The 14,856-nt window shown below is 33.8% G+C and overlaps 1 long non-coding RNA gene across 7 annotated transcripts in view; it reads right to left on the bottom strand.

The window, feature by feature from the left end:
- The window catches only part of LOC106634210 (uncharacterized), a 240,570-nt gene extending 226,289 nt beyond the window's left edge, over positions 1–14,281 (bottom strand). For 3 of the 7 annotated variants that reach the window (XR_010111135.1, XR_010111137.1, XR_010111139.1), the window contains exon 1: positions 4,776–14,267. This is a non-coding gene — a long non-coding RNA (uncharacterized LOC106634210). Of the gene's footprint in view, positions 1–4,775 lie in introns of all 7 variants that reach the window. The other 4 variants (XR_010111138.1, XR_010111140.1, XR_010111141.1 and 1 more) reach the window with 2 other exon arrangements.
- Between the last annotated feature and the right edge of the window lie 575 nt (positions 14,282–14,856).

Here is a 14,856-nt window from a genome sequence, read left to right as displayed (position 1 = left end):
ATTTAAATATGGTAAATGACTGCATAAGCTTAAAGCACCATGGACCATACAGAATGGATCACCACCATCCCTTTGACACCATTTTCACAAGAGTTCTTACAGACTGAGTAAATGAAAGCTGCTCTCAAAGCCCACTGTCTACCTTTCCAGTGCGTTGTTTATGTATGAACAGCAAGTTGTAATTAGTTGCTATAAAATATATCATTTTATTACTCTCCATCTTACTATTTTAGTTTTAAAACTGAAGTCCACAGAAAGCCCATATATTCCTCACATTTATCTAAGCATTCAAATAAAACAGTTACTCCTTTCAAAATCTCTGCAAATGATAAAGCAGTTGATTATCACAGGAAAGAAAATGTTTTTGAAATATTTTCAGATATTTCCTCTTAAAGACTTTGACCTCAGATGTTAGTGGGAGAAATGGAAAGAAAGGCACGATAGCTTGGTCTCATGATATTTTTAAACAACAGATTATGTAATATTTCAATAATAGCAAAGCAGAGACAATTACAACTTTAGTAGATATTAGTTTTTTAAGCAAACGATAGTTCTCCAGATTTTCAAAGAATTAGTAAATCTTTAAAACGAATACTAATCAAATATTTAGAATCACTCTATAAACACGTAAATTAGCACAAATTTATGCTGAATATTCAGTGCTTTAAAGGAAGCAAATCCTCAGATTTGATGTGATCATTAATATTGATTCATATATCGACTTACTCTCAGTAAGAAACTCAATAAATTTGTTTATAAAAAGTAATATGGAATAAGAATAAACTTAGAGCCTGCTATCAGACTTTCCAACCTTGAGTTCAAAAGACATATATCTCAGGATGTAGGCAAAAACACAGGTTGGCAAATACACATAAACACATAAACAAAAGAAAACTAAAAAAATTCTTTCAGTTTTTTAAGAAAAAATTTTGAGCATTAAAAAAGAGGTAATTTTACTGATCTATTTGTCTTGACTTTGAGAGGAGAATTTATAGCAAGATATAAATCATCATTGTTTAAACAGCTAATAGGTCAGGTGGCTTGTAAAATGAATGTTTAAGAATGATATCAAACAGTAATATTTACTTTGTGATAATTTTAAAATGAAACCAATATAAAGTAAAAAAATTGCAACAAGTGCAAATCAATGCTTCTTTTATTTGAACAAGACTTAAAATCAGCTAACGTGATTCTTTCTACAATATGAATTGTATATAAATCAAAGTAACATTAAAAAATTATTTGGTTATATAAGCTATAGTTGTATGTTGGCTGCTTGGAAATATGACATTTGTTCATCTAATAAAAGAGTAAAATATGGCAGTTAATTTTATGAGAAAAGCCTTACAAATGCATTACAAATTATAATTACTGTTTTAATATTTCACATTTTTGTATTAATGAAATAACAAAGTATTATTATTAGCAGTTTATATGAAAGGTATCATCTTTTATTTTAGTGCATACTTTCTCCAAAACAACAAAGGTTGGTGTCTTCACGTGCTTCTATATCTAGTTTTGTTACTGCAAATTCCAAATCATCCTGACTATACTAGTTTTTTATGGCCGAGGTCACTGAAGTTGTGCCAAAAATTCAACAATGATGTTCAATCTAATGTAGCAATGCATTTATCTTATTGCTGAATTTTAGACTCCTCAGAACAAAGCACTTCATTTAAATGATAAATGCTCACCTAAAATACCCTGTTGTAAACATTTCTCACATTTAAACAATTGTGGATAAAATACTGCAATGGTAAAGCTTTCTTTTCAATACAGAATAAAAGTTGATGTTTAATTATTTAATGTCTCTTTTAATTGGAGGGAAAGAAAGTATTTTATGTGCCTGTTGCATAATTAAAATAAACAAACAAAAAACCCTGTCACATTTAAAATGGTAAAAGTCCATAATTTGAATTGACAACTATAAATGAATTTAACTTTTTCTGAAGAGTAAAAGAGATTCCACATTGTAAAATTTCATAGATTTTAATATTTCCAATATAAGTATGAGGGAAAAGATGAACAAAAAAACTTGTTCGAGCTATTCTTTATAAATTGAAGAAATTCAACAAAAATATTAAAATATTTTTCTTTTTAAAAGTAATCACATTTCCATATAGTATTTTTAAAATGTTAACTCAATGAAGGAAATGTAATCAGTGTTTTGCATTTATGGTCCTAAGGAAACTTAGCTAATAATTCTGCTAAAAAGCCTAGATTATGGAAATAATTACGACGCATTGCCATAGCAAAAGAAAGCAAATTTTTTAGCTATTTCAGTAAGGAAGATAATTTAAATTGTCCTTAATACTTACTTGTTTCTACCTCAACTAAAAAACATTTGTCAGTAATCGTGTACGAGTAAGTTTCTTCTGAACTCGCAAACTAACACTTCTGTGTACTCCAAAAGTTCTATATTTGATGGCATTTACTTTGCTATGGGCTCTAATTAACAAAGAATACCCTATAATTTTCAGTTAAAACATTTCTTAGTAAATATTAGAAAAATAATCTATCAATTTCAAATGCTAAGTACAATTGATTCAAAATAATCAAAAAATAAAAACAGAAGATGTGTGTAAGAGCTAAAATTAAAATTGAATTCAAAATTAATTTTTAAGTGAGAATCATGCTGAACAAGAGAAGCTATCTTATTTTTCCTGCACCTGTTTCATGATAATAAATGTGAAAATGTTTGGTTTTTAATCCAAGTTTTGAAATATTTACCTTTATTAACTGCTTTTGTATAAATTACAAAGATTACATTAAATGAGAATTCAGCTGTAAACTCACATACAAAGAGAACTTATCTAGGTAAATTTCTATTAATAACAATTTATAACTTCTGTGGATTTTAATGTTCACTAGTATGAAAATTCCAAACAGTCCATTCCTCGGTTAAATTAATAGCAAGGTTTTTACAGTATCATAATTCGGTCCACAGCAAAACAAATATAAATTGTATATTTACAAAAATGACCTGAAGGAAATCAGGAGGCATTTTCTAATCCTAAAATTTACCTAAAATTAATATGATTTTTTCTATCACCAAAATTTGCAATATTCTATACTGTAAAGGGAAGATAAATACAGAATAAACATGCCTATTAAGAAATCTCTTAATTAGGTCACTCTGAAAAAATAATGTATCTGATTCTCATCAATATTTTAAAGAGAAATATGACTGTTTCTAGTAAAGTAAAGTTGCACTCTGGATTACTACAGATTAACACACAAGGCATAATAGTATTTACGATAGTGATAATAAAATTTCTTTTAAAAAAACAAAATAGAGCAACTGATATTACACTTTTCTACTTCTAATTATTCTGTAGAGTACCTATGTTTAATGTCTAAAGATATTATTGAAAATGGCTATAGAAAATTTGAGGTGTTAATATTTGATTGCTATAGTATTTCATTGCCACTCGTGAATTTAACTCTTAAAACACTAGAGTATAAAATTGGCTTACAGAACAAAATTCAGTTATAGTAATATCAAAATTAATAATAGTTCCAGAAATTGGATGTTAAGTACCTTTGAGCTTCAGAATTTCTTTCATGAAAAATTATCTTTTTATTGCAAAACAGCAATTAAACACAATTACTTAAAAGTTATTCAGCCATGTTTATATACCAAGCATTTCTATTAAAACATTTGTTAGAAATAATATCAAGGTGTTAATACGTTTTTAAAATTATATAACAAATGCTGACATTTTTAAAAATCCCAAATGCTACCTTTTAACATAGACAAAAACACTATAAAAATGTTAAGCTTAATTGCGCGCACGATGAAACTTCTAGAAAACTCCATTACTTACTGTTCACTGAGTATTACTTACAGAGATTAACAGTTTTAAGAATTCATTTGTTATTTATCCTGTAGTGTTTTGAAAAATCTTTTTTGCACTGTATACTTCTCAATAAGATGATCATACCTACTCTGGTCTGCTGAGAAAAACAAAAAATCAGCAAATCTTCTTTAAGATTGTGCTTGCTCCATCGTATCTTAGGTGGCAACAAGCAAGGAATTCATAAAGATAAAAGCAACAACATGAGAAAAAATATTTAATGCTTGTTTCATATTGACTGTATAAAGTCATTTTGACATGCCTATACAACTGGTTGTGGCAGCTTTCAGACATGATTCCTGATTAAAAAAAAAAAAAAAAAAGAAATTGCTCCAGGTTCTTTAGAGAAAGCTTGCCGCTGGGAAGTTGATTTTGGCCAAGTGCCAAAATCATGTGCAAAGGGGCCTCATTACGGATTCATGGCAGCCTTCAGCACTAACAAAAAATGTGACCCAACAGGCTAAATCAGCGACTAAAATTAAAAAGTAAGAGACAAAGACAACTTACTTAATATTCCTTCCAAAGCAACATTAAACTTTTTTTGGTAATTAAACCCTTATTAGTATAATGCAGTGTTCCTCTGTCCTCAAATGATTGTACAATTACTCTTTAAAACTTGTCAATTTCCCTTCTAAATAACACTTTCTTTCTGTGGCAGTTTACAGAGATTTCGCTATATAATAAAACTCCATATCCACTGTAATGGGTTCAATAGAAGAAAACAAAATCGTAAAAATGCAGACGACAGTATTCCTTTAAGATTTAAACAAACAAACAAAAAATAAGCAAACAATCGTCAGTACATTTTGAACTTCTACAAAAGTGAACATGCACCCTCTAAACTCACATTGGTTGCGATTAAGCAGTCTCACTGCCCAACTTTCCCCCAAAAAAGTAGATTTGATATCGTAGCCTTACCTAGATGTCTTCTGGCTTTTCTGCAGATCAAAAAGTTTCCTCCCTAAGCACACAGATATTCTTTCACAAACCATAAAGGCCCTTTTATGAATCCAGCACTGTAACAGGCTACCTTCCACACCACGTTGAGAGCCCAGTGTACAAGCTCTCAAGATAAAATACGTTGCTAATACACAATTAGTGGGAGAGGTTGTCTACTGGAGAATTTATCTTAACGACAGGAGGAAAAAAATAGAAGCTTTTTTTTTTTTTTTTTTAATAGCAAAAAGGGTGCGGTCAGATGTTAGGTTTTGCCTGAGAAAAGGGTTCTACACTGCACTAGTACCTAAACACTAGCAGAAGCTGCCTGGGAAGGGAGCCAATGGAAGGACTTTGTTTGACCCAGCTGCCAATCTCCCCTGAAGCCGTGCGCCAGACTAAACACTCACACTATTTTAACTCAAATCAGGCTACAGCAGCTGTTTGCTTTCCGGCTCTGAGCTCTGCACCCACCATGGCCTGTGCAGTTCACCCGCGAGCTTTGCTAGCTGCCTGGCTGAAATCTGTTCCGGGTTGGGATTTGTCATTGGGGAGCAAATATTAACCCTATTCCTCATGGTAAATCTGGACTGTTTGTTGTTCAGCATTTGGATCTGGTCATTGGGGTAATTTCTGATCTTTTAAAAGAAGACTGATATTTTATATCATGGAGAAAATTTGAGATTTAAAGGTAACAAGGATTCCTACGTTTCTTTGAAATTCTGATGTAAACTCTTCTGATGTGTTCAAATTAACACTAAAATAGCCCTTGTGTGTTCCTACACAAACAAGGTCCTTAGAGTCCACCTCTAAGAACAAAGATGGTACCCATTCACTTCAACCTAAAGCTCTTCGACTACAGCAAGATGGTAAGTTGGCATCACAGAGTCGGAGAGACTCACATGGTTGCAGGAGTTAGCACTGACTCCTCAATGCTCAGGAAAGTTTCTCCAAAAGCAACACCTAGGCACACAAGAAGTTTGCTTTCCTTGTATGAAAAGGTACCAAGTGACCTAATTTACCGTACCTAAATTTCTAAGCTTATTTAGTTATTAGGCTAAGTGTAAAATTCACATTCTGAATTGTAAAACGTTATGCCCACAGGTAGCCTGAAGTTAAAAACAAACTAGAGAGAAGTTAGTTAGGGAATGTACAATTAAAGTAATAATCAAAATGATCTGATTGTAGGGGGGAAAGAGATCCAATAATTAAGATTGATTGCACATGAGATAGGAGCCAAACATTATGTATGTGGCAAAAATAAACCAGTAAGTCATTCAACATGTGGAAGAGAGAAAGAAGCTCAGAGGAGTGTAATAACATGGATCATAACTGAGTTATTTTTACTCCTGACCAAATTCCTTCCTATTGGACAACAATGGTGAGAGAAGCCAGCATGTTTTTCGTTAGAGATTTTAGTTTCTGTTGTTGCATCAGGCAAAAGGATATCTCTTAATGTAAGGCAAATAGACAGAATTTTTGTTTTTGTTTATTAACATAACTAATTTTGATCTAGCTATGATGGTTCACAATGCAGTCAGAAGATGAGCAAAAGTGAAATGTTCCTAAAATACACGAAAGGTGTGTCTTCAATTTTTTTTTTCAGAAAGTTGTTTCCCCTGCTTTAAGAGGAGAGTTTATTTTGTTTCTATTCTTGCCCCAAATGATAGATCTGTTTTCTTATCTTAGAAACTAGAGATCTAAATTACAAAAAATTGTAATTTTATAATAAAACATTATTTCCTCAGATAGGAAGTAGCAAAGATGCCTACAGAGAGGCTGAACTATTAGGCTTTATAGATGCACAAAAACTGAAAGACCCAATAAATTAAAAATGCATGTCATGATAATATTGCACAGCAAATAAGGCTAGTATCCTTATTTTGAAAGTGATCGATATGTAAAATCAAAAGATTCCCATTGGATCTGGCTTCATATATAGCAGTGTATAGTTTGATGCTCAGAATTCTTATGGAATCTAATAAAATGCTGGGAAATCATTTCTTTTGTGTCCCCTTTTTTTTTCCAATGTAAGAAAATATTCAACTTGTTTCTCTGAATGGTCTATTACCAACTACAAATCACCCACTATCACATTGTGTATATATATATATACGGTAGCTATAGACTGGCAGTCCTATAGTAACATTTGTTGATCTCAGTAATCACTTCTTTACACTTCTTTTCTGTCTTTTCGTTAGACATCTCATGCACAATAGCAGTTAGTTAATTCATATCATGACTGTTACAGGCTGAATTGTCTCCCCCTCAATTCAGATGCTGAAGTCCTTACTCCCAGTACCTCAAAATCCGACTGTAGGTGGAGTTAGTGTCTTTAAAGAGGTAATTAAATTAAAGGAGATCAGTAGGATGGGCCTGAATCCAATGACTGGTGTCCTTATAAGAAGAGGAGTTTAGGACACAAAAACACAGAGAAGACCATGTGAAGACACAGGGAGAAGATACCCATTTGCATAGCAAAGGATGGTGCTCAGAAAAACCTACCCTGCCAACACCTTGAGCTGGGACTCCTTGCCTCCAGAATCGTGAAAAAATAAATTCCTGTTGTTTAAGTCGTTCAGTCTATAGTTGTTATTTGTAGAAAACTAATACAATACCTAAGTTGAAAGGAGTGAAAAATTGTCCTATCTACTACTGGAATACAATTCATTTCTATACTCAAGTGTTTGATTTTGTCCAAGACAGCATGGAATGTACAAAGGAAATGTAATTTATTCACATTTTCCAGAAAAGAGGAAAAACTGTGTACACCAGAGTTTTATATAAAAGGAATAACAAGGTGCTAAAAATGAAGGAACAGAAGACACAGTTGCCACTTTTCCATGATACTTATTTTCATATTTTGAACAGGAATACTGTGCTTAACTCACTTTGTAAATAATAAAATAGTATGTGCACAATTAATACATACAGACTTTAAAAATAATTGTGGAATAAATAGGTGCCTAGCATTTCCTTTGGGATAATCGAAAATGGTATGTGAAACTTTTGATTTTGAAAGACAGTTCTGACACATGGACAACTCACATTCAAGGTCTGATGCTAGATAAAAACTTTATATCAAGAGTTGGAAGCATAAAAGCTAGTCTTTGTAAGTGGAGAGTTCCAATAATCTATGCAAAGGGAAGAGACTCTAAAGGAAAAAGGAAAAGAAAAGTGGCCTTATAATAAAGTCTGTATAAAGGTAAATGAAGGAAGACTGAAGGTGTCAAAGATAAAAGAAGTTAGAAGGTTAATCAAATATCTCCCCCAAAAAATCATCTTTGCCCATAAGCAAAGCAACAAACACACCACTCACACGAAGTTGGAAGACACAAGGTAGCTATGGGAAACATACTGGAGTAGGAATATTTTGCTGCTTGTGGTGGGCAGGATTCTAAGATGGCCCCAAGATTTCCACTCCCTGTATACTTTTACTTCCCTAGTAGGTGGGGTAGAACCTGTGAATATGGTAAGATACTTGCTTTGTTGTTAAGAGTCAATGAGATTTCCATCTAGTATTAGTAGAGTGAGAAAGAAGACAAGAAGCCAATTGCAAATCAATCCGCCCGCCCAGAAGAGGTAAGGAATAGGTGACTGAAATTACCATTGTAACAAGATGCCATTTTACCTAGCCACAATTCCCACCTGATGCCACCTGAACGTGAGTACTCATTTATTCATCCTTTGGCTCACCTGATCCTATCAAAAATTCTGTTTAATGCTGACCCTGTGTGGGGCATCGGGCTGTCATGTGGTATAAAAAACACAGCTTTTGATCTCATGATGATAGTCTAGGAAGCAAACTGAAAGCAAAACAACCAGTCCTAAAGAAAATGGCAGTGGTGAGCAATTAAAATGCTGAGGTGGTAACGTCCAGTGTTTTCGTAAATGTGGCAGAATATTACGACAATATTAGTAATTATCACATATTCAAATAATTATAATAAACAAATTATGGAGAAAGGTGCTATTTGAAAAATGCCATTTTTTTTTGTCATCCTACAGCTACGTGATGTCATTGTCTTAAAACAACTAAATATAATATTGGTTGCGTGAAACTACAATTGTTAGTCTCTTTTACCTTTTTATGAAAATATTTCCCCTCTACTTCTCATGCTAGTTGAGACCAAGAAGACTATTTATCTCTTGAAATTCTAACATTTTAAAATAAAATCTGAGACATAATCTTTCTTCACAAAACCCCATTGTTACTCCAAAATAAATTGCAAACCATGCTACAATGGCTTTCACTTTAAGCAAGATATGCTAATAATGACATGGTATTTTGAACACCTATTTCTTAATGAGAATAACCAGAATACATTGAGAAACAATTTCAAATAAAGTTAAATTAAGTTGAATGTGATCATGAAACAACTCAAACTATTATAAAGAAAATAAGCTTAAATGATTAAGTAAATCTTCTCCACAAAGGTCATATGGAAATAATTTAAAATAAAACATAATATGACATGTAATTGTCAAAATAGAAATTTTTTTAATTTAGCAAACAGAGAGGCACACAGACACATGCAAACAAACAAACAAAAATATGGTACATTGAAGTAATGGAGGGAAGATATCTATCTTATTAATTTGACCAGAATTTCAAAAATGATTTTGCATTCTCAGTATAATTTTTTTTAACCATTACCAGCTTCATTCCATTTTCTAAGCCTATAAGTCTGCTTTTTTTTTTTTGAGGGAATCTCTAGAGGCACTTTTATATTTTATCAAATATATTTTTTAGTTTCAGAAAGATTAAGAACAATCTAAACACACATGGAGAAATTGATGACACTAATAGCCATATATCTAAAATAAGTTGAGATAATAATTCATAATCTTTCCCCAAAGAAACCACTGGATCCAAATGGTTTCACAGGTGAGTTCTACCAAATATTTGAGGAAGAACTCACATCAGTTTCCCACAATCCCTTCCAAAATATAAAAGCAGAGGAACGCTTTCTAACGCATTGAATGAGGCCAGCATTACTCCTAATGCCAAAATTAGATAAATATATTCCAAGAAAGGAAATTTGTACACCCTTATCCCTCATGGAGGTAGACATAAAAATCCTTAATAAAACATTAGCCAGTATAATTTAGCAATGTATTGAAATAATTATACCCGAAGACCAAGTGGTCTTTATTTCATATATGCGAGGTTGGTTCAATATTTGAAAGTCAACACAAAATAATATGATCATATCAATTGACACAAGACACAACATTTCACAAAATCCAACACTCAAGCAAGGATAAAAACTCTTAGCAAACTAAAAATAGAGGAGAACATCTTCAGACTGATGAAGAACATCTACAAAATAGCTACTAGCATCATACCTAACAGTGAGAAACTAGATACTCTCCCCCAAGACGGAGAAAAGACAAGGATGTTCCCTGTCACTACTCCTATTCAGCATCATACCAGCAGTCCTAGCTGATGAAATAAGACAAGAAAAGGAAATGAAACATAAATATTGGAAAGGAATATATAAAACTGTCTAGTCACACATGATATGTCTATATAGAAAATCCCAAATAAATTACAAAAAACAAAGCCAATTTGGCAAGGTTTTAGGACACAAGCTTAATACACAACAGTCAAATGCTTTCCCCTTTACCAGAAATAAACACTTGACTTTTGAAATTTTAAAAATATTATTCATAATAGAATCTAAACATTATGTACTTAGATATAAATGTAACAGAATATGTATGGCATGTATATGTGCAAAACTACAAAACACTGATAAAAAAATTAAAGAAGATCTAAATAAATCTATGTTCATGTTCTGTCAGCTGAGAGGGTCTAGAAGCAATGACAGCACCGTGGAAGTGAGCATACCTAGAAACCAGATACTAGTTTCTAATACCATTCTCCAATCAAAGACACTAGGACTCCTTAGAGAAATGCTTGATTCTAGGACTTGACAAGAAATATATAAGGCGGACCTGGAGCATAGTGCCACAAAGAAAGTAAGTGCTAAAAAATAAAATAAAAATAAACAATGGTGGGATATTTAAAAAAGACGTATAAGTGACAGCTGAAAGAAGTCCCAATTACTAATGCTGAAACAATTTAAACAACAAAATAAAGTAGTATTGGTTGATAACTCAAGTATAAAATAAATATCCATGAATCCATACTGATGTAAGTAAATGATTAGATGAATAAACAATAAACATATAGAGAATAAACAGATATTCCATGCAGAAAATTGTTTTGTTGTTTTTTTTTTTTGAGATGGAGTTTCACTCTCGTTGCACAGGCTTGAGTGCAGTGGTGCAATCTCAGCTCACTGCAACCTCCACCTCCCAGGTTCAACTGATTCTCCTGCCTCAGCCTTTCAAGTAGCTGGAAAGCTGGGATTACAGGCATTTGCCATCAAGTTGGATAATTTTTGTATTTTCGGTAGAGATGGTGTTTCAACATGTTGCTAAGGCTGGTCTTGAACTCCTGACCTCAAGTGATCCACCCACCTCTCTCTCCCAAATTGTTGGGATTATAGGCATGAGCCACTGCATCTGGCTCTCTCTCTCTCTTTCTACATATATATATATATATATATATATATATGATTCTGATATATAGGATTTAGGAATATATATATATATTCTTAAAGAGGTAGAACATAGTTTTTCACTTGTTTGTTAACTGGCGGCTGAGTGTAGTGACCTCTTTTCAAAAAGCATGATGTTAACTGAAGGAGACAGAGACACAAAAAGCCCTTCAAAAAATCAATGAATCCAGGAGCTGGTCTTTTGAAAAGATCAACAAAATTGATAGACCACTAGCAAGACTAATAAAGAAGAAAAGAGGGAAGAATCAAATAGACGCAATAAAAAATGATAAAGGGGATATCACCACCGATCCCACAGAAATACAAACTACCATCAGAAAAGACTATAAACACCTCTATGCAAATAAACTAGAAAATCTAGAAGAAATTGATAAATTCCTGGACACATACACCCTCCCAAGACTAAACAAGGAAGAAGCTGAATCTCTGAATAGACCAATAACAGGCTCTGAACTTGAGGCAATATTATTAATAGCCTACCAACCAAAAAAAGTCCAGGACCAGACAGATTCACAGCCAAATTATACCAGAGGTACAAGAAGGAGCTTGTACTGTTCCTTCTGAAACTATTCCAATCAATAGAAAAAGAGGGAATCCTCCCTAACTCATTTTATGAAGCCAGCATCATCCTGATACCAAAGCCTGGCAGAGACACAACAAAAAAAGAGAATTTTCGACCAATATCTCTGATGAACATCGATGCAAAAATCCTCAATAAATACTGGCAAACGGGATCCAGTAGCACATCAAAAAGCTTATCCACCATGATCAAGTGGGCTTCATCCCTGGGATGGAAGGCTGGTTCAATATACGCAAATCAATAAATGTAATCCAGCATATAAACAGAACCAAAGACAAAAACCACATGATTATCTCCATAGATGCAGAAAAGGCCTTTGACAAAATTCAACAGCCCTTCATGCTAAAAACTCTCAATAAATTAGATATTGATGGGACGTATCTCAAAATAATAAGAGCTATTTATGACAAACCCACAGCCAATATCATACTGAATGGGCAAAAACTGGAAGCATTCCCTTTGAAAACTGGCACAAGACAGGGATGCCCTCTCTCACCACTCCTATTCAACATAGTGTTGGAAGTTCTGGCAAGGCATTCAGGCAGGAGAAAGAAATAAAGGGTATTCAATTAGGAAAAGAGGAAGTCAAATTGTCCCTGTTTGCAGATGACATGATTGTATATCTAGAAAACCCCATCGTCTCGGCCCAAAATCTCCTTAAGCTGATAAGCAACTTCAGCAAAGTCTCAGGATACAAAATCAATGTGCAAAAATCACAAACATTCTTACACATCAATAACAGACAAACAGAGAGCCAAATCATGAGTGAACTCCCATTCACAATTGTTTCAAAGAGAATAAAATACCTAGGAATCCAACTTACCAGGGATATGAAGGACCTCTTCAAGGAGAACTACAAACCACTGCTCAGCGAAATAAAAGAGGACACAAACAAAGGGAAGAACATTCCATGCTCATGGATAGGAAGAATCAGTATCGTGAAAATGGCCATACTGCCCAAGGTAATTTATAGATTCAATGCCATCCCCATCAAGCTACCAATGACTTTCATCACAGAATTGGAAAAAACTACTTTAAAGTTCATATGGAACCAAAAAAAGAGCCCGCATTGCCAAGTCAATCCTAAGCCAAAAGAACAAAGCTGGAGGCATCACGCTACCTGACTTCAAACTATACTACAAGGCTACAGTAATCAAAACAGCATGGTACTGGTACCAAAACAGAGATATAGACCAATGGAACAGAACAGAGGCCTCAGAAATAATACCACACATCTACAACTATCTGATCTTTGACAAACCTGACAAAAACAAGAAATGGGGAAAGGATTCCCTATTTAATAAATGGTGCTGGGAAAACTGGCTAGCCATATGTAGAAAGCTGAAACTGGATCCCTTCCTTACACCTTATACAAAAATTAATTCAAGATGGATTAAAGACTTAAAGGTTAGACCTAAAACCATAAAAACCCTAGAAGATAACCTAGGCAATACCATTCAGGACATAGGTATGGGCAAGGACTTCATGTCTAAAACACCAAAAGCAACAAAAGCCAAAATTGACAAATGGGATCTAATTAAACAAAGAGCTTCTGCACAGTAAAAGAAACTACCATCAGAGTAAACAGGCAACCTACAGAATGGGAGAAAATTTTTGCAATCTATTCAACTGACAAAGGGCTAATATCCAGAATCTACAATGAACTCAAACAAATTTACAAGAAGAAAACAAACAACCCCATCAAAAAGTGGGCAAAGGATATGAACAGACACTTCTCAAAAGAAGACATTTATGCAGCCAACAGACACATGAAAAAATGCTCATCATCACTGGCAATCAGAGAAATGCAAATCAAAATCACAATGAGATATCATCTCACACCAGTTAGAATGGCGATCATTAAAAAGTCAGGAAACAACAGGTGCTGGAGAGGTTGTGGAGAAATAGGAACACTTTTACACTGCCGGTGGGACTGTAAACTAGTTCAACCTTTGTGGAAGACAGTGTGGTGATTCCTCAGGGATCTAGAACTAGAAATACTATTTGACCCAGCAATCCCATTACTGGGTATATACCCAAAGGATTATAAATCATGCTGCTATAAAGACACATGCACACGTATGTTTATTGTGGCACTACTCACAATAGTAAAGACTTGGAACCAACCCAAATGTCCAACAATGATAGACTGGATTAAGAAAATGTGGCACATATACACCATGGAATATTATGCAGCCATAAAAAAGGATGAGTTCATGTCCTTTGTAGGGACATGGATGAAGCTGGAAACCATCATTCTCAGCAAACTATTGCAAGGACAGAAAACCAAACACCACATGTTCTCACTAATAGGTGGGAATTGAACAATGAGAACACTTGGACACAGGAAGGGGGACATTACACACTGGGGCCTGTTGTGGGGTCGGGGGAGTGGGGAGGGATAGCATTAGGAGAAATACCTAATGTAAATGACGAGTTAATGGGTGCAGCACACCAACATGCCTCATGTATATATATATCATGTATACATATGTATACATGGCTCATGTATACATATGTATACATGGCACATGTATACATATGTATACATGGCTCATGTATACATATGTATACATGGCACATGTATACATATGTAACAAACCTGCACGTTGTGCACATGTACCCTAGAACTTAAAGTGTAATAAAAATACATATATATGTCTGTGTGTGTAAGTGTGTATATATATATATATATATAGGCACGATGTTGAAAGAGAGAGAAAGAAAATAGCTGGCTTTACAGTGGGGAAATCTGATTAACACTTCCACAAGCTAGCTGATCAATGTCAACATCAATAATGATAAGTTATTTTGATAGTATTCATCTTTGATAACAGGTGATGAGAATGGCAATTTATCTTTGTGGTCCTCCTCTTAAAATGCATGACTCCAG

Source organism: Pan paniscus, chromosome 22, assembly GCF_029289425.2.
Source record: "Pan paniscus chromosome 22, NHGRI_mPanPan1-v2.0_pri, whole genome shotgun sequence".
In the NCBI taxonomy this organism is placed as follows: Eukaryota; Metazoa; Chordata; class Mammalia; order Primates; family Hominidae; genus Pan; species Pan paniscus.
Note: the sequence above shows the minus strand (reverse complement) of the source record. Positions and strands in the feature narration are given on the sequence as shown.